Here is a 19,679-nt window from a genome sequence, read left to right as displayed (position 1 = left end):
AAGCCCCGCCAGCTCGGTGTGACTTTGTGTCTCAGAGAGTGATCCACATACAAGCTGTCTGGCTCTATCATTGTCTCAGAAACGAGCCCAGTGGGAGATTCCCTCGCCGTGTTTATCCAAAAGGCCGATGAGCCTGTCTGGACCTGTGAGGGGTTGTGACCTGACTCAGAGCTTTTACCAGCACTGTTCTAAAGTCGACTGCTGATTGTTGGGATTATAAATCCGTCCTGAATCCTAATCCATTCAGCAGATCTTTTAAGCCTTAGATTTTAAAAGAATATATCCTGTAAAAAATAGTTTCGTCCCAAAAAGACATATTATAACGTTTTGCCACATATATATAGAATTTCACTTCTGGTTATAAGCTTCCATCCATTCAGGATGCAAAACCTGATGCATTCTGACGAACCATTTTATTCAGAGTAAAATGATTATATAACAAAGCAATTTCAAATACATTTAAAGACAAGAATTGTTTCCTGACACAAATCCAGTTGTGAAGCATTAAATACTTTTAGTAGGGCTGACATCAGGGTTATGGGAAGGCATTTCTAGAAGCTTCCATCTTACCTCACTCTTCCTAAAACACCTCATATGTTCTTCAGACGATTGTGTTGTTCCACTTGAGTCTAAGTTTCAGCCATCTGACCAAAACTGCACATAAAAAATGGTTGAAAAAGAAAAAAACTGCCATTAAATGAAAACAATTGGAGCATCAGAGTCACTTTCTACAGTGAAGCCAGTTTTACATCACTGTGGATGGAGGAGGTACTGACCAGAAAACAGAAACCCTGCCCTAAAACAGAGCCATCCAAATCTAACTGAAATATGCAGCAGCACATGTAGAGAGGACAACAAGTTATATGGCCATATCAGGCAGAAAATGCACTTTTTGGCCACAATGTAAAAAAATGTTTGAAGGAATCAAAGCAAGGCTTTAAAATCTGATGTTGTACCAAATGGCAGGCATTGTGGTGGCAGCACTATGCTGGAGAGTTACTACCCTGGAATCACAACCAAAAAAATTATAATGATTTAAATTAGCTGTAATCAGAATATTTCAACATTCTTATCACAATAACAGGTTTTTCACAATAAGGATAAACCAAACTAGAAAATTTCGGAAGAAATTTAGCCGGGGCCTGCCAAGGCGCGCCCGTCGGGTTTGGGCCCGGCGTTGTCACGCTACAAATTAGCATCGATGCTAAAGAACGCCGCAACGTAATCAATAGCATGCGGAGAACCACAAGAACGTTAAGTAAGGCGGATGTGCACCATTCAGTATGATATAAAATGTTGTCAAGGCTTTTATTTTGGAAGTTTTGTTAAACTTCATTTCAAAGGGCCAAACTAATCCCATGCGTAATAGTCCTTGGGTTAAAATAGTTATATAATGCTCAAAACACAAGTAGCTGATGTAAAAATATTCAAGGCTTTTATTTTGAAATTTTCAGTATGCTTCATTTCAAAGGGCCAAACTAATACCATGTATAACAGTCATTGGGTTAAATCAGTTATATATTGCCCAACAGAGCAAATATCTGATTTAAAAATATTCAAGGCTTTTATTTTGAAATTATTATTATGCTTAATTTTAAAGTTCCAAACTAATACCATGTGTAACAGTGCTTTGGATGAAAAAGTCAAATAAAGCCAAAAAGAGCAATTACATGATGTAAAAATATTCAAGGCTTTTATTTTGGAATTTTTGTTAAACTTCATTTCAAAGGGCCAAACTAATCCCATGTATAACAGTCATTGGGTTAAATCAGTTATATATTGCTGAAAACGCAAGTAGTTGATGTAAAAATATTCAAGGCTTTTATTTTGGAATTTTTGTTAAACTTCATTTCACAGGGCCAAACTAATCCCATGTATAACAGTCATTGGGTTAAATCAGTTATATATTGCCCAACAGAGCAAATATCTGATTTAAAAATATTCAAGGCTTTTATTTTGAAATTATTATTATGCTTAATTTTAAAGTTCCAAACTAATCCCATGTGTAACAGTTACTGAGTTAAATCAGTTCTATACAGCCCATAGCAGCAAGTAGTTCTAAAGGCCAGTTCAGTCCTGATCTGTTTCAACTGAGGATAGATAGAACTACAGTGATGCGTATTTGTAGTACTAACCAGCAGCCAATAGCCTCTTGAGTTCCGTTGCTATGTTAAATAAGTTTCTCACCAAGGTGTGAACTGTTAGTGAAAGAGCCTGAGACAGCCTAGAAAATCCTGTCGCATGACTTTGCTCTGAAGCACCGTGACAGAAAACCGTACGGTCTAGATAAATTTCGAAAATATTTTACCGGAGCAGACATGTGTATCAATGTGAGGACCGATTTTGATACCAATCGTGCGATATTTGTGGGCGTGATGGCGATTTCAAAATTATTTTGGGCTCAAAAAATCTCTTCATTTCTCACTCTAGCCGAGATCTAAAGGCCCTGGCTCTCACTCTAATTTTCGGAAAAATGAGAAACTTTGGGTCGCTTAGAGACAAATTGTGGACAAACCGTAACTGGTATCGACGAGCCGTCTTCACTTTCGAAGAGATCACAGACGTATCTACAAAATGAAATTTGAATGGCATTTCTACGTGAATTCGTGACGACACAGAAAATCCTCAAAAATAGGGTATTTCTAGGATTTTTCCCATTGACTTATAATGGGGGTTTTTTCGTAGTTTTTTGCGAATTATGTCGCCACGTTAACCCCAAATCCCACCAAAAGTAATAGCTCCAATGGCGTGAATTTTCTGCACGTTTTGATACCTCATTTGTAGGTGTGCACCCAGCGGTATGAGCCGCATTAACGGTTACGGATGAAAAATAAAGAATTGGGAGAATACCAATAGGTTCCTGCCATTGCTTTGCATGGCAGGCCCCAATAATAAATGTATACTGCTATTGCTGAGGACAGTTAGCAATAGCTGGATGCTCAAATACATCCACGTTATGCATGTATGTATGTATGTATGTATGTATGTATGTATGTATGTATGTATGTATGTATGTATGTATGTATAACCAAAGTAAAATAAATCACTTATTATTATGACATAAACTGCTGATCTGAACTGTGTTCAACCTCTTTGGCCACATCTACAGTTTTGTCTTTATAACACATATAAAAAAAAATCACCAAATGTTTATTTTGTTAATCAGAAACAAAATAACAGATACAAGGCATAAATGAACAGGCATTTTACAGGTATACTCTGTGTAAATGAAACTCAGTGTCTGCAGTCAGTAGACAGCTGGATATACAATCACAAAGGTCGCTGAAGGTTTGTCCAAGCAACATCTGATTACAAGGGTGATAATGATGGTGGAAAACATTGACTGTGAGTCATCATGAAGCAAATAAAACACAATGCTGCAACAGGCTTTCTATCCAGCGTCAGTGGATGCCATGGCAATGAGAGGACTGCATTCACATGGTGCTCATGTTATAAAAGATCCACGAAGCTATTCATAGCATTAAGATGATTTTACTACCAATGTTTATAAAACAGAAACTGCAGGATTTACATTTGAAGTATTAGCATTATAGATTTCACAAACTTATCAAAAATACGTGCATATCACAGTAAAACATCCAACACTGACAAATGTTCTCAATGTCTGACATCCTGATATGCTGTAAGACTCCAATACATTAAGTCTGACTGAACTGAACTGTATTACGCTTGGATTACATTTGACTGTATGCCACTGGATTTGAATAACCCAATTTGCTTTTTTTTTGTAAAGCATCCTAAGAGGACTCTGGTTGTGAAATTTCTCTACATAAATAAACAGAAGCTATAAACTAGAACTACAGCCAGCAATCAAATGAACAGTTACTGTGAGCAAACAGAAAGCGTACAGAAACAAAGAAAGACCAGGATGCAAATGGTCCTTTTCGGAAAAAAACCACAATGAAGCACAATACCACAAAGACATTCCAACTGTAAATGGCTTCAAATAACTCAGTTTCTTCTGATTAGGGAAAGAAGACACATGGCAAGAACTTCTGAGTTTCAGATATACCAGATTTATATAATTTAAAAATAAAAAAATAGCAGTTAATAGTACAAAAAAATTAACATCAATTTTACAAAAGGGCGTAGAAAAACAGCTTTCATTTGAAATTAGTTGTTATATTGTTGAAAGCAAGCAGAGCTAAAACACTGTGAGATATTAAACATGATGGTGAGTGATGGCAGCTCTGACAAAATGGCTTCAGGTGAGACGGAAGAAGGCAAATGGTTTCAAGGGACATGAAGTGATAATCACTGAGCTTATAATGTTAATTCAGAATGTCAGTCTGTCACCTAGTGAGTCTTTAACCACAGCTCAACCCAATAAATAAAAGTCAGCAGTACGTGTGGGTTGAGACGCTTTTTCTAAAATAAATTTATAACAACTAAACGTAGCAAACAGATATAGTGTTCTGAAAAAGAATTTGTCCCTCTTCGCTTTTTTTTTGTCTGTCTTAAATCTCTTAGATTTTTACAAATTGTAATATCAGACACAATAAATAAGATCTGGGATGCTTTAGATTAAAAAAAACAAAACAGTATGCAACATAGTCAAAGTAAGTGCAACTCAAGACAGACAATAGCAGAAAAATAAATCTCACAATATGATGTGTTGGTGGTCACCCCAACAGTAGTCGTGGATAGGGAAGCCTTCACTTCCTAACTGATATAACAACTTGTTGCAACGCACAAAGTATTTCCAGACATTTTATTTACAGATTGCCATTATATTTTACGGAGCCCCTAAGGGGACATGGAGAGGAAAAAAAAAAGGAAAGAAATCCCGACTTATTATCTCGAGATCCCGACTTATTATCTCGAGATCCCGACTTATTATCTCGAGATCCCGAGATCCCAACTTATTATCTTGAGATCCCGACTTATTATCCCGACTTATTATCTCGAGATCCCGACTTATTATCTCGAGATCCCGACTTATTATCCCGACTTATTATCTTGAGATCCCGCGACATTTCTGAAAAATCGCGAGTTACTTTTTTTGGGGGGAAAGGCATGTTTTTATGCGGTAAACGTGGGGGAGTGTGTCTACATTGATTATGGAGGACGACTTATATCATTTTCTGCGGTCCAGAGATGTCCCAGAGGAGGATATCATGCACATGCAATTTAGCGTACATCCATCGGTAACCGTGAAGCTGTCCAGAGGACTGTAGCTGGTTATTAATGAATTCTACCAAAACTGCCAAGTCGGAAAAGGACTTGCGCCGAATGAGTCCCCGCGCTCTGAAAACTCTCTTCAGATGTCTCTCACTAATACTAAATTCATGTCTGCTGTCAAGCACTGATTTAATGTGTTTATACTCAAGCCCAAGCTCAAAATAAAAATCTATATATCTACCCCATGGGTGGGTGTCCTCCATCACTGTGATTAGGTCGTTATGTACTGATGTCGGGATCTCGAGATAATAAGTCGGGATCTCGAGATAATAAGTCGGGATAATAAGTCGGGATCTCGAGATAATAAGTCGGGATAATAAGTCGGGATCTCGAGATAATAAGTCGGGATCTCGAGATAATAAGTCGGGATCTCGAGATAATAAGTCGGGATTTCTTTCCTTTTTTTTTCTCTCCATGTCCCCTTAGGGGCTCCGTAATATTTAATACATATATATATAAAAAAACAAAAACAAAACAGTGGCGTCATAGAAAAGTAAGGTACCCGGTAGTGACACAGCAGGACTTCATGAACTCTTCAACACTAATCTCAGTATTTTTGACCAGGTTTGTCTGGCATGAAACAAAGGCTGAAAATATGGGAAAGCTTATCATGCTCAAAGTTAAGGAGGTGCACCTGCATGAGGTCGTAACCTTCAATTCAGTTAAGCTTGTAAAGGACATGGGCAGTACTATTTTGTAGAAATGATCACCTGTCCAGGGGTCACCAGTCCAACAAAGAGCAAGAGAGACACACAGGATAATTGCTATGCACACACACTAACCACTGATACCACAGGGAAAGTTAAGAGAGACCCATTATCCTAACAGTTATGTTTTTACACTGTATGAAGAAGATGGAGTAACTTGAGAGAACCAATATATGCACAGGGAAAAAAATACATCCAGAAAGGCCCCAGGCTGGGATTCAAATCCAGAAACCTCTTACTGCAAGGCACCGCTGCTAGCAAGTGCACTTCTGTCCAACCCCTACGAAGTACCAGAATATTAAAAATAACAAATCACGTGGTTTTTGCTCAAAGCTGAAAATTCTTTGTCTTTGGCATCTCCATCAGGATAACAACCAAAAACTGAAATCAACAAAAATTTTGTGTGCCAAACTCAACAACGCTGTTTGTTTATTTGTTTGTGTATTTAAGAATCCCATTAGTCTCTAGTAGAGATTATTCTTCCTGAGGTCCACACCACAAACATTACAATTAAAACATCCCATCACAGACAGTGTAAGGAGGAATGGTCAGCTCCCTCTGTCTGCTACAGCCACATGATTTATTCTCATTAAATAAACTTATCCAAATTAAAAGTCTTCAATGTGAAATTATGTAAGTGGAATATAACAGGAATGTATTTGAAGTCTTTTCACAGGTTTTTAATAGGGGTGTTAATAAGTACACTATGATACATAATGTGAAACTGTTCTGCAAACGTAGTGCTTATTAAACTCCTAATAGATCAGCAAAATGTGAGAATGTGTCATTTTCTAATGAAAAAAAAAAGAATAATGTCACCACCCAGCTGAACTTTTTAAAGACGAGCACAGAGGACATTGCGTCGACATTTGGGTTAGAGCAGAACTCAGTATCTGTGCTGTTTTCTACATAAATTCATAAAACAATATTTTTCAGAAAGTTAGAGTACTCAAGAGTGTGTTTTTTATTGCTGATTAGATTCAGTGGAAGCAGAGCTGAAAATCTCTTAATTACTTTATAATCACTAGCAAATTTCTTTGCAGCTATTTTTGGTCTTTATTTGAGTTTAATCAAATCTAATAATTTATGATCCGATATAAAACACTGTGTTTTTGGTTATTGGCCACACATGGATAAAACACTTAATTTGGCATTAAGAAACAAGAGCTACAGTAGTTGTTAATGAAAAGGTTTGTAAATTCAGCTCTTAACTAAAACCCTAAATATTAGAATAGCAGGTCTATAAATCTGAAGTGACATTTTCCAATTAGAAAAACACTGAGATTTTACTATAATTTAGCCAATATACTTAGAATAACAGAGAGGCGAAGACTGTCTAACTGCAGCCTGGAACGTGGCTCTAATTTTAATGCTCTGCATAGAGTAAAACAGTGATAGGCAATTTAAAATGACCTTAGAGCTGAATAGGATGGAGGAGAACTGGAAGAAAGGAAGATGGATAAAAAGAGTTGGTGACTTTCAGCAGATGGATCCTTTCAGAGCTAAATATTTAGAAGAACAGGCTGATCTGTTATACATGTGGCTCTCAGAAGCAGTGTTTGTGATCTTGCTGTGACATTTGGCAAATAGCCAAAGGCCCCAGAAGAAAGGGCCAAGAAGGATGACCGCACAATGTGATACCCATGCAGAACACAGACTGGAAACGCAGGAGCTTTTATTTACACATACGCTAAAAAGTTCTTAAATTCTCGAAAAGTTGTATGTAAGGATAAAAGTCTCAGAAGGACATATATTCAAGCTGCTGTTAAACTTTCCAAGAGATCAGAGGCAGACAGCATACACAGGTAGATAAATCCCTCAATTTAATATACTATTCTCTGTATGTTGCTTTGAACACGCTTCTCGGTTCTGTCAGCACCAACACAACTCACACTTGATGGGCTTTAAAGAAAATACATTGATTTTCACATTGTCCTCCTGGCATTGCATCCCACATCTTCTGCTCTGATTCACAGATTCACCCATACCCCCACCTCCAGCACCAACCTTCATGTTTCTGTGTGAGAAGGCAGAATATCACCTGTTAAAATAAAAACTAAAATAAATAATAATAAAAAAACATCTGGCCTTGTCTGTGAATGAAGAAACTTATATTTATCATGCAACTTTGCTAGTTGTTACTGGTTACCATTTGGTGATATCCTCTGTGAATTTTATTTTCACTCCAAAGTAATAAATACATACATTCACACAATGTCCTGCAAAAACATTAATATTCCTTGAAATTTATTACAACATTTTCTAGACCCTCTGTATAATTCCAGCTGCTCTATTAAAGACTCTGAGGTTTGTTTGAGAACATTAGTGAACAAACAGCATTAGAAATTATAAACTATATTACATGCTTTAATCATCGCAAGCAGCAGTATTCGATGTATCATCGAGACATAGAGTATTGATCAGCTTGAAAACCAACAAAACATGGCTGTCCACCTAAACTAAGAGTCCGCAACCGAGGCAATCGAAACATTTCTTCATGCAAGCAATGTAAAATGTATTTAGTCTGTGAAAATCTTAAGAAATATTCTGTGGTGCTAATCTGATTTTGTTGTAAAATTCCAAGCATATCATTCCATGAAATCACATACAAACAGCCAAAAAAACACAAAATGTGTTTACTTCAAAAATATTGATGAGTTCTTTATTATTTTTAACCTTAGTTATTAAAGGAATCTAAGGAATGACTTGCAGTTTCCTTCACCCACTCCCTTACACCAGGATGTCTGAAACTGAAGGACTGGGCAAAAGATCGTAATAACAGAAACTGGAAGGACACGCCTGGTAACTCCGGAGGGGCTGTAGATGTCAACAGCTCAGGTGGGAGAATCTATTGTGACGAACGTTTAACAATATGCTCCACATGTCTGTACATGTGGAGCCATCCTGCTTAAGGTTTGCTGAAAGTCATGTAGGAGACAGAGCCAATACTCAGAAAGAAGAGCTCTGGTCAGCAGAGACCAAGATTAAAGTGTTGGTCTGTCACAACAAGCTATACTGAGGTTTGTGGCTGTAAGACAAGAAAATGTCAAAAATTTCAAGGGATGAGGATACCTTTGGAGGTATCTGTACACTCTGACTGAAATTTACAGATACATATGGTTTTTGTCTGTGCTGTGCAGCTGATCCAGATTACGAAGCTGCAGCTCCCTTGTTGACTTGGCTGTCGTGATGATCGATAGGCTATTGCTGTTAGCTTGCAGTGTGCTCTGATCATCTCTTCCCTGTTGTATTTTTTACAGCCAAAGCCAATAGCAGCAACATGTCAGCTGAAGAAAGCGGCAGAAACCACTTTCACATGTAGCTCCTCCACTCAGGTTATTATCATTACACCCATCATATTACATCACAGTACTGTAAACACTTTATTACTGCGTCTGACTGACAGGTTAATGTGCCTAAACCCTTTGACACTGCAATTCATTACAGCCAGGCGACTGTATTAGCACACAGGTCAGTCTGGCTTAGATTTAACCTAGATTGGAGCTGGCATGTTATATCTAAACATGCCTCAACTGTCCACAAGCCTCAGTGACTAAACACAGCACTGATCTCTTGTTTGTGCTGGAGATACAACTTTAATCTAGTGTTCTCCGTCTCCATGCCAAAATCAGATTACCAGAGTCAATTAAACTTGATCCATAATCTCCTGCAGGCACAGTTGGTGCAATTTTATCAAGCCCACAAAATCCAAAGGGACAAGTACAATGCTGATCAGTGAGCACTTAAAGGCTGAATGTCTTGGATTTACATGATGATTGGTGGAGATGATGAATTGCACATCTTGTAAAACCCTCAAGTAAGTGCCTCCCAGATGTTAAAAGGATTTTGTTTGCAACTGCTGTCGTTTAAATTCCAGAACCGTCAGCTAGAGAACATTCCACCTTTCCCGTTGTAATCACACTGGTGCATGCAAGAATGCACAAACTGTAAGGGAAGAAAATAAAAGAGGACGAGTGAGAGAAAACAAAATTAAAATCCTCCAGTGAACAGCCCGTGGCTTGCCGGCTCCAACTTTCTATCAAGCAACATATTTTATCATCCTTGAATGGCCGCGCCAACTCTGGAACAGAACCGGCGCGAGCTTGCAAATCAAACCCACTCGGGCTTGCCTATACATATCGGCAAACACAGAGAGACGAGATGGTAGCAGCACAAAAAAAAAAAAAAAAACAGTCTGAAAGTGACGACAGTCAGAAAAATGGTCACGCACCATTACTGCAGGTCTTCAGCCGAACCTGGTGGCTGTCACTCAGCTCGCAGTCACAACCAGCGCTCACGTTTGCTATCAGCGCCTCACCGTTGGAGGTAAACACAGGTGACTGCGAAGCAAATAATCAAATCACCTGGAATCAAGCACGCATCAATCAAATCCATAAGCACTATGAGATGATGAGGAAGTCGAGTCTGGGAATAAAGGATGAACCCCTTTCAGATGAGCGGTGTAATTTGATTCATAGACACATCGGTCTTGCTGTATTTATCTCTTCATACATCAGAGGAACATTGTTTCATTTGAGTTAATTTCTCCAGAGCCGCAGATTAGAAGTGTTGAATTTGACATTAGGCTTAATTTCAATAAAAAAGGAACTGCAGCTGCTGTGGCATGCAGATAGAGTGCAATGAAAAAAGTATTTGCTCCCTTACAAATTTATTCTATCTTTGTCTTTTTGCCTAAGTGTTCCCATTCAAACACATTTCATTGTCAAGCAATGATAACCTGCATAAACAGAAATGGCTGTTTTTCAAACAATGTTTTTTTTTTTAAATGGAAAATAAAATCGATATTCCTTTCACATTTCACTAAGTTAAAAAGTAATCATCCCTTATATTTAATAAGTGGTTGTACCAGCAATGGCGACACCAACTGCTAGCGAGCATCTGTGATAACTGGCATCGAGTCTTTTAGATCACTGTGGAAAGATTTTGACAGAACAGCTTCAGTTCAGTCACATTGGAAGGTTTCGGGGATATTTTAGCCAGATTATGTCAGGGATCTGTGTTTTTCTGTGTGTTTATTTTGAGTTTAATGTGTCTCCGTGTTGTCCTGTCTCCCTTTGATTAGTTCCCAGGTGTGTCTCGGTCCGATTACTTCCTGTGTATTTAGTGTCACCTGTGTGTCTGTGTCTTTGTCGGGCCCTAGTCTCGTTTGGCGTCTGTTCTGCCGTGTGTCGGGTTAGTCCATTTGTGTTCTCTATTGCTACCTGTGGTGAGCCTCAGCTTCCGCTCAGCAGTGCTGCTAGAGATTTGGACTAGTTCTGATCATCGTTGTACTCTGTTTCTTGGATTATTCCTCATTAAAAACCTTCATTACTCCTCTTACCTGGGTCTTCTAGCGTCTGCCTCACCGCCTCCTCACAACTCATCATGACAGATTAAGATCATGTCACAGGCCATGTCTGAAGCCTATGGCAATAAGCAATTAATTAATCGCATGATAAATTAAAATATGCTCAATCATTTCCATTCTGATGATTCATTCTTTTTTATTTATTGTTTTTGGGATGTGTTTTATTTTGGATATTTAAAATGTCTTCTAGTCCCAGTGTGGACTGTTCAGTACAAAACTAAAGTTTACTAGTCATTTAGAGGGAGAACTTGCATTATTAGGCCATTATTAATATGTTACTTGAAAATGGCCTCAAAACAGCATTATTTACCGCAATGTGACAATATAAGATCCAGAAAAAAATTGTTATTGTGACAGACGTAGGTACAAGTCCAGACTTTGACTAGCCAGTCCAAAAGCTGCATTAGTTGTTGTAAAAATAGATTTCCTCAAACTGCATGAGAGCGTTTCAAACCCTGATTGTATTTGAGATTAAAATTAGTCTGAGGATCGAAAATATTCTATTTTGACAAAAAAGAAACCCAGCAAAAGTATTAAAAAAGAGCACATTCTTTAACACGGCACCGCATTTAATGAACCAACTAATAAATGAATGAGCTGCTCAACCTTGCAAACAACTACAAATTTATAATTCATGTGGGTAAACCCCCCTGACCCTCTTCCCATTTAACGAGCAGAAAAATGTCTATAAGAAGAAGAAGAAACCAATATAAACACAAACAAAAACAGGGGGGAGGCTGCTGTCTAATGTACTGTAAGACTCTAATGTCCTTCTCACTCTGTAGTTTTTATTTGTGCATAAAGATAATTTAACCAGGACATCTAATTTCACCCATGTTCAAAACATTGGATGCTAAGAACAACCCAAACTAATCACACACTAACCCCTGCTTCAGATTTTCACAGGAATCTCCATTCTGTTTTATTATTTTACACCCAATAACTAGGTTGCGTTCTTTACATTTTTATTAAATAATTGGCATTGTAAACAAAATAAAACCAAACACCTCTTCTGTAGTAGATCCAAAATGTTGTTTTCTGAAACAGAAAATTATTTATTCATTACAGACATTTTTTTCCCCATTTATAGCAACTGTTCTAGCAAAACGTGTGTAAGCTCAAGAAAAAATAAACAATATTAATGACATTAAAGTAGTAGAGGCTAAACCTTAAGATTTATTTGTATTTATAACCATTGCAGAAAGTGCTAAAAGAAATTTCTGACTCACCAATGAACAAATTTTTTAAATTTTTTTTTTTAATATTGAATTGCGACTCAATGATTATACATGGATACTCACTAGCCACTTTAATATGTATATCTGTAAAATAGATTTCTGCAGACAGACTGTTGAACAGTTTCACCATCAACACTTCACTCCGAATTTCAGACTCTGAACCTGCCCTACTCCCTTTAAATATGTTGCTTTATTGTAGTTTGTATATTGTTGTATTTCATTTTATTGTTTATTTTTATGCATGATATCAAGACCTGAGAACCAGAATTTCATCTATGATGTAATGACTCACATGCCAAATAAAAATCGTAATATATATGTTAGTTTCTGTACTTCAAGAACCCCAAAATTTGCCACTTTGGAACCGACATAGGACAAGCCATAAAAAATAAATAAATAAAAACACAACCTTGGTTTAATGTGGAGGTCACTGAAGCAGCAATTCTACTCTACCATGTAATGAAAATAAAATCTTCTAGAGTCTCAACCCAAGAATATAAATCAATAAAAATAAGAGAAGATTGCTTTAAAACATGGCACCAGAGAGCAGATGGAGACTAACCCTCACTTTCATGGCCTTCCTGCATGTGTGTGTGAGTAAGAGAGGGGCAGGTAGGTGTTGTCTGAGAGGGTGACTCATCTCCTCCAGTTGCTACACACACGACGGAAGACTAAATAGATGCTGCTGGCTTTGCTCACATGTATGTACCAGCACATGCGCTGGCAGTCAGGCGCTCAAATGAAAGAACAGGGCAAACGGGAGCACACGCGAACAGCAGAAGCGCCGCGGCCCCTTTAACACATCCCGCTCACGCTCTGCTTTCAAGCTCCCCGACATGGCACACAGAGAGGGAGCATACATTACTCTGGCCCGCAGCTCCTTCCCTCTACTCACCAGCTAAATACCTTAAATGAAAACCTGACATTTTTATTTCAACAGTTCATGAGAATAGGGCCGTGTTCCGCAGGCTTTGCTCCGCTAACGCTTAAAGGCGCCGCAGCAGAGAGCAGGCTCTTTAAAGCCAGCCTCTGCGAGCAGCACAATGCTCTGCTCGCTGGCTGTTCAGGTCTCAGCTGGTAAATAAGCTTAGGCTTGTGCGTGTGGTTCTTTGCTGTGCACACCCAGTGGATTTAAAAAGGTCTCTTGCTCACACACATCTGTTGCTGTCCACCATTTCCATGAGCTCTCTCTGTATGACCGCTGCAAACATCCAGCAGTGTCCTTTCAAACTGGCTAAATACATAAAGAGACATGTAATGCTGGGTCCTTGATGACTCCATCACCATAGAAACTACACAGTTATGAGATATTTTGTTGTAAAAAAAAAAAAAAAGAAAAAATAAAGGGTATAGCTATGTGGTCTTGACATCATTTTAAACAAAATATAAAAATAAAGTGCTTTGCAATAGTATTCATACCTTTGAATGGCACATTTTGTTGAAATTCAATTCAGAAATACTTTATTGATCCCAAAAAAAAATTTAATTAAATTACTACCACAAACAGTGATGCTTGTTTCTAAAGTGGAAGGCACAATAATTTATGCTTTTTTACAGAAAGTTATTATAAAGTATGATATTTTAATTTCACAGCCCTTCCTCTGCTGCCATTACAGGAAGTTTCTTGGGGAGTGTTCCTGACAGCTTTACCCAATCAGAGACCGACATTCTTGCCAAGTCATCTTCTGAAAAACAGCTCTGTCAGAATGGATAGAGAGAATTGGCTAATTAATGTTTAAGCCTTGACACATTATGAATCAGATCTACTAAACTTTGCTGTTTAGTGCAAAATGAAAATGTTATTCTAACAGGAGATCTGCTTTTATCTAAGCCATCCCATTTGGAGTTGTTCTACTAAATGGTGAACACGGACCCAGTCTCAGGACTTTATCTGTTTTCTGTCCTCTATCTGGATCCAATCGCATTCTAATCAACTCTGACCAGCATTCTGCCTCTCCGATTATTTTTCTCCTTGCTAGTTTTGTCAATTTCAGTGGACGGCCATGTTGTGGTAGGTTTGAGGTGTGCCGTACTATTTGCACTTTTGAACGATACCAGTCCTCTTTAGCTACTGTTTTATAACCAAATCATGCATTAAACTTCTCCAAAACTTTATCCCAGGCCTTTCTACTTTGTTCCTCTGTTTTCATGATGACAAAACCTCCAAAAACGCCTTCAAAAAACAGCTGAACTTATATTCAGATAAAATTACACACAGTCTATTAAGGTGACTTATAGATGCAACTGGTTGAATTTTATTTCGTTACATACACAAATGCATTCCATACATTCAGATTTTTATTTTAAAAATATATGTTATTCCATCTTCTTAATGTCTTTGAGCTACTTTGTATTGATCTAGCAGACAAAAGTCACACAATACAGATTGTGGTTGTGATTAGTAAAAGGTTGAAGGGGGTATAAAAGTAAAAAAAAAAAAAAATAGAAAAACAAAAAAATGTCTTGTGATTGTGTTTCTGTAAGCCAAGCTCTGAACACCAGAATATTGAAGAAAACTCTGGACTGCAAGCAGACAGCAATAGGATAAGCTAATGCATGAAAAATAAGCTGTCTGAGGTATCCAACAGGATTGGGACAAGAACAACAATGAAAAACAGTGATGGGGAGATAAGGAGATGAAAAATGATGGGATTATATGGCCAAACACCACCGAGACAGACAGAGAAAGAAGGACAAATAGGGAAATTATTACCCCTTTATCTGGGATGGTACTGTATGTCTGGCTCAATCCCTCCCTCCGTCTTTTTTCCATTCCCTGCATCCCTACAGTATACCGCAATGCAATTTTCCTCCATTTCTGATTACAGATTGCTTGTCGTGATCTCAGCCCGGTTCTATCTTGCCATTCGTCAGCGGTGCCATCAGTGCCACTCAGATCTAAGTGAACGCTCAATCTCTGTTGCAGCCAATTTACATGTTTGCATCTCGTTAAGCTTATTTGTGAAGGCAAACATGGACAGTGAGTGAAGAGAAAATTTCTGCGTCCAGATTAGCTTTCACCTTTGGTACAGGAGATCATTCCTCAGCCGCTAGAAATGGGTTTTTTAGGAGGCTATTTTGGGGGGGTGGGGGGGGGGTGGGGGGGGTCAGGGCTTTGAGGTTGAAACACAGCTCCACAAAGAAGCATTGGTGGCTGAGGAATTGACTTCTTTCACACAAATCCTCATCTACTCTGACACTCTCCAAACACACTGCACATAAACCCAGTGGGAAATTGCTTCCTTTTGGAAAGAATCTCTATTGTCATCTGTCAAGCAAACCTTAGTGTACACTGCTGCACCTAGGAAACACTAAACCTCTTTTCAAATTAGATTGTCACAAATCCTAATCATCCCCCAACACCATCCAGCTGGGATTCTGGACTTGAAGCAATTTAACGAGCTCATATTGCAGAAGTCACTGATTGAAGTAATTTAACTCTTTCCTTTCATTACATGTCATATGTTAAAATTTTAAACAGACTTCTTCTATTAGATTATGATCATATAGCTGAGTTTTCCTTTCTTTTGTTTCAAATGCTGACCTCATGAGACAAGATGTGACTTTCCATTAACAAAGACAATGCAAATTATATACAATCCCCACTTTAAGCAGCATTCAAACTTTATATATTGAAATTTGCTTTGAACATCTCTGCAAACATGCAAAAGATTTAATATGTTTAAAATTAGACTACTAATAAATATTTTTGTTTTATCAATAAGATATCTTACCTATGTGTGGAAGGTTTGACTTCCCATAAAAATGTTTTGTAACTGTAGAAGTATTGCCTTGTTAATGCTGAGTGACATCTGAAGGCACATACAAGTGATGTGAAAGATTAAGTTGATCCCATCATTCAACAGATTGTGGATCCACTTTCAGCGGCAGTAACTCCTAGTAGTTCTCTCAATCTGACGTTATGGGTCTCTCACGCTGTGGAGGAACTTTGGTCTGGTGTTCTTCATTAAACATCAAGGTTTCTGCATAGCACAGCCAGGTTTTCTATAAACATCTCTACTTTGAGCTCATCTCAGAAGTAGAGAACATGAACAACATCTTGTAGTTGTTCAGCTTTGACACAGCAAATGTAATCCAAGCAGCCATATCGTTTAAAAAAAGTGTCTCTTTTACCCCTTATGAAAAGATACATTGGTACAATATTTTCTAACTGTCTTGTAATAAACGTAGACATGTAATGTGCCAACTGAGGCCTGTAAGGTCCAGGTATTGCATCACTTTGACTTTGATTACCGGTAGATTGGATATTTATTGCTCAAAGATGTCAACTTTTAAATATTAACTCCCACTGTGGAACACCTGGTTTTTGTGAGCTATCACCCTTCCTAGTTGTAAAAATTGTAAATACAGAGTGAGTCCATTGCTCATATCTTTCATTTTCGGCATTGTGCTAACCCACATGTTCTGGACAAGAAAAGTCCTATCAACAAGCATTCATAGTTTTATGCCATATCTGTGTAGATTTTTACCACATTGTCTTTTGCTTTTAAAATTCACAAGTCTCATGATTTAATTCTTAATTCCTGCTGTCATTGTCTTACTAGAAGTACTAAGAGCAGATGGAGAACAATTACTGGCCTGTAATCAAAAGGTCTTACAACTAGCAGCAGAAGAATTTAGAGCAAAGTTACAGTCTCCTACTTATACTTAGAAGATCAATGCGTTTTCAGAGAACAATAAGGACATAGATAAAAAGCCAGAAACCAAGGCGATGATAACACAACTGCCTCCAAAAGTTTGATTTTACAAGCTATCAACAACATTGTTTCTCAATCCATGTTTTTGTTGCTGTTGTTAATGTTTTAGCGACAATGTGTTTTCACTAATCAGAGTGAAAGGCGAGAAACAAAGGAGTAGAGGCGAGCAGTTCTGAGAAAACTCAACAGCCAAACATCCAAGAAGCTGCAGGGTTAGCTGTCTTTCCTAATAAGGCAGAAAAATAAAAGCTTTAAGCACGCCTTTATAAACTGAACAAGTGTGCAAATGAACAAACAACCATTCAACTGGAAGCAAGTGACAGAAACTCAGAGAGAAAGTTGGGACAGAGAAACAGAGTCAAAAACTCTGTTTACACAAAATGTCCTAATTTCTAGCAGAAAGTCTCTGGAGCTCCGAGAGGGTCGCACTGTTTGCTTAAACACAGCTGCTGAGAAACAGGCCGGTGGGTATTTGACTTGGGCAGTTTCAGATCAAGCAGCTGAATCATGGTGTGAATAGTTCACCGATATTTCTTGAGAGTTTAGCTTGGTTCCTAATTGTTGTGGATGCCAAAGCCATCCAAGGAGATGAATCATGTCTGTCAGCTGTCACACATAAAAGGAAAAGCTATGTGGCTTTTATCTGAATCATCTGGGATTTAGACAGTGAAATGGATGAATCTGAGGCTACACAAACCTGCAATAAATAAGAAAATGGAAAATATTTGTATCTCATTTGTTTAGAAAGGAAAGTAAGAATGTGACTGCAACCATTATCCTTCATACAGACCATCCATAATGCAAGAGTAGCTTTACATTCCATGCAAGACATTTGGTTGGGTGTATAAAAAAAAATCAAACACAGTTTGACTGTCAATTAATCAGTGACAGCACATAAACAACATCATAACCATGAGGCCCATTAACTTTCTTCACGGATTCACAAATGAACTCCCATTAAATGCAACAAACCCTTCTGCTGCCAGTAGCAATATTATAATCTTTCATAGCTGAGGAGTATACATAATTTGAATAACAATAGGTTAAAGCAATGCAATTCCAGGCTAAAAGAGGGATATACACGGCATTTAAAATAGAACGTGCGACACAGAGCACCAGGAAGAGGGAATAGCAGTATGCAATGGCTAACTCCTGCAATGCCAAATGAAAGCGGTGATGTCTCAGATTAATGGCAATCAGTGAGCTCTGAAGTCATTAGTCAGGTGGAAAACAATCTGCATCACATGCCAGGTTACTGGCCAGCAGCAATCTGTTCTGTGCGAGCATCATGAGTCAGTTCCCTTCCCCTTTCACACCGAGGAAATGCGCCCTATTTAGTCAGCAAACAGTGAGAGGTTACGGCACAACAATAGCAAGACAAAAAGTCTACAAAGTGTATGTTGTTGACGTGGTGAGGACTTGTAAACAGGCACAAAAGTGCATACAGACCCTGTGTGTGAAGCAGCTAACACGGCTAACATCAAACCCAAGTAAATGCTTTCAAATGGAACACAAGTGCATTTGTTAAAAATTAACCAGAGCCAAATGTTATACATGTACCGTAGGTTAAACCCCTGCAATTTAAACCCAAAGCTCTCTGTGCCTGCTCACGTTAGCTGTTGCAGTGCTGCCTACCAGGCACAGAGGTGCCTGCTGGGTTGGTTGAAGTGGGTTGGGGCTTTTTTAATGTCTGCAGCAATAAAAGCAACTGCAAGTGAGATGAAGGGTGAAGAGTAGCACTGGGTTACTGAGCTGAAGCTTTGAATTTGCTCTGGTGAGGAGCTCAGAGGACAAGCTAACAAAAATGCATGACACTTTTGTCTAATTAAATTAAAACTAAGTGAGATTTGACATTTGTTGTCAAATAAGCATGCAGTAATTACCATTCAGGTGCTTGGTACCTTGGCTTAGCTTGTAGACTGAAAACTGTAAAGCTGAAAAAACACCACTAAATGTTGCCTTTTTAGCATTGCAGTTTAATCTGTAGTGCTAATATATTAAATTACAAGCATAACTGTGTGTAATGCTATGCTAATATAGTTTAACTATTGGCACAACTATGTTGACTGTGCTATTAATTGTATTAGCAATTAACAAAATAACTATTAACATATTTGTGATTAATGATTTGCTAATAGTCTGACGCTATGTTTGGAAGAACTTCATCAAAATAATTTGTAGAAGATAAACACTTTATCTGCCAAGCCACATCAATAGTTCCATGGAAACAAGGCAATAGCATATTATCGGTCAAGTGTTTACTCAGTTACGATTACAGGCTGAACTATAAATAAAATTATTAGCATATCATTGAAGAATGTTACGCAAGTTCCTAATATTATGCAAGTTATTATTATTACGATATTACTAAGTAGCAATAAACTATTAGTAATACAATAATTACTATTGTGCTAATAGCAAAAACGGACTAGTTTCAGATTTTTCT

General features: G+C 38.0%; 1 protein-coding gene across 1 annotated transcript in view; it reads right to left on the bottom strand.

Moving 5' to 3' along the window:
• adgra1b (adhesion G protein-coupled receptor A1b) overlaps window positions 1-19,679 on the bottom strand; it is a 198,753-nt gene that overhangs the window by 39,047 nt on the left and 140,027 nt on the right. The window lies entirely within an intron of this gene.

This window comes from Xiphophorus couchianus, chromosome 22, assembly GCF_001444195.1.
Source record: "Xiphophorus couchianus chromosome 22, X_couchianus-1.0, whole genome shotgun sequence".
Lineage (NCBI taxonomy): Eukaryota > Metazoa > Chordata > Actinopteri > Cyprinodontiformes > Poeciliidae > Xiphophorus > Xiphophorus couchianus.
The sequence above is the reverse complement of the archived record's forward strand: the minus strand, read 5'-3'. Positions and strand labels throughout refer to the sequence as shown.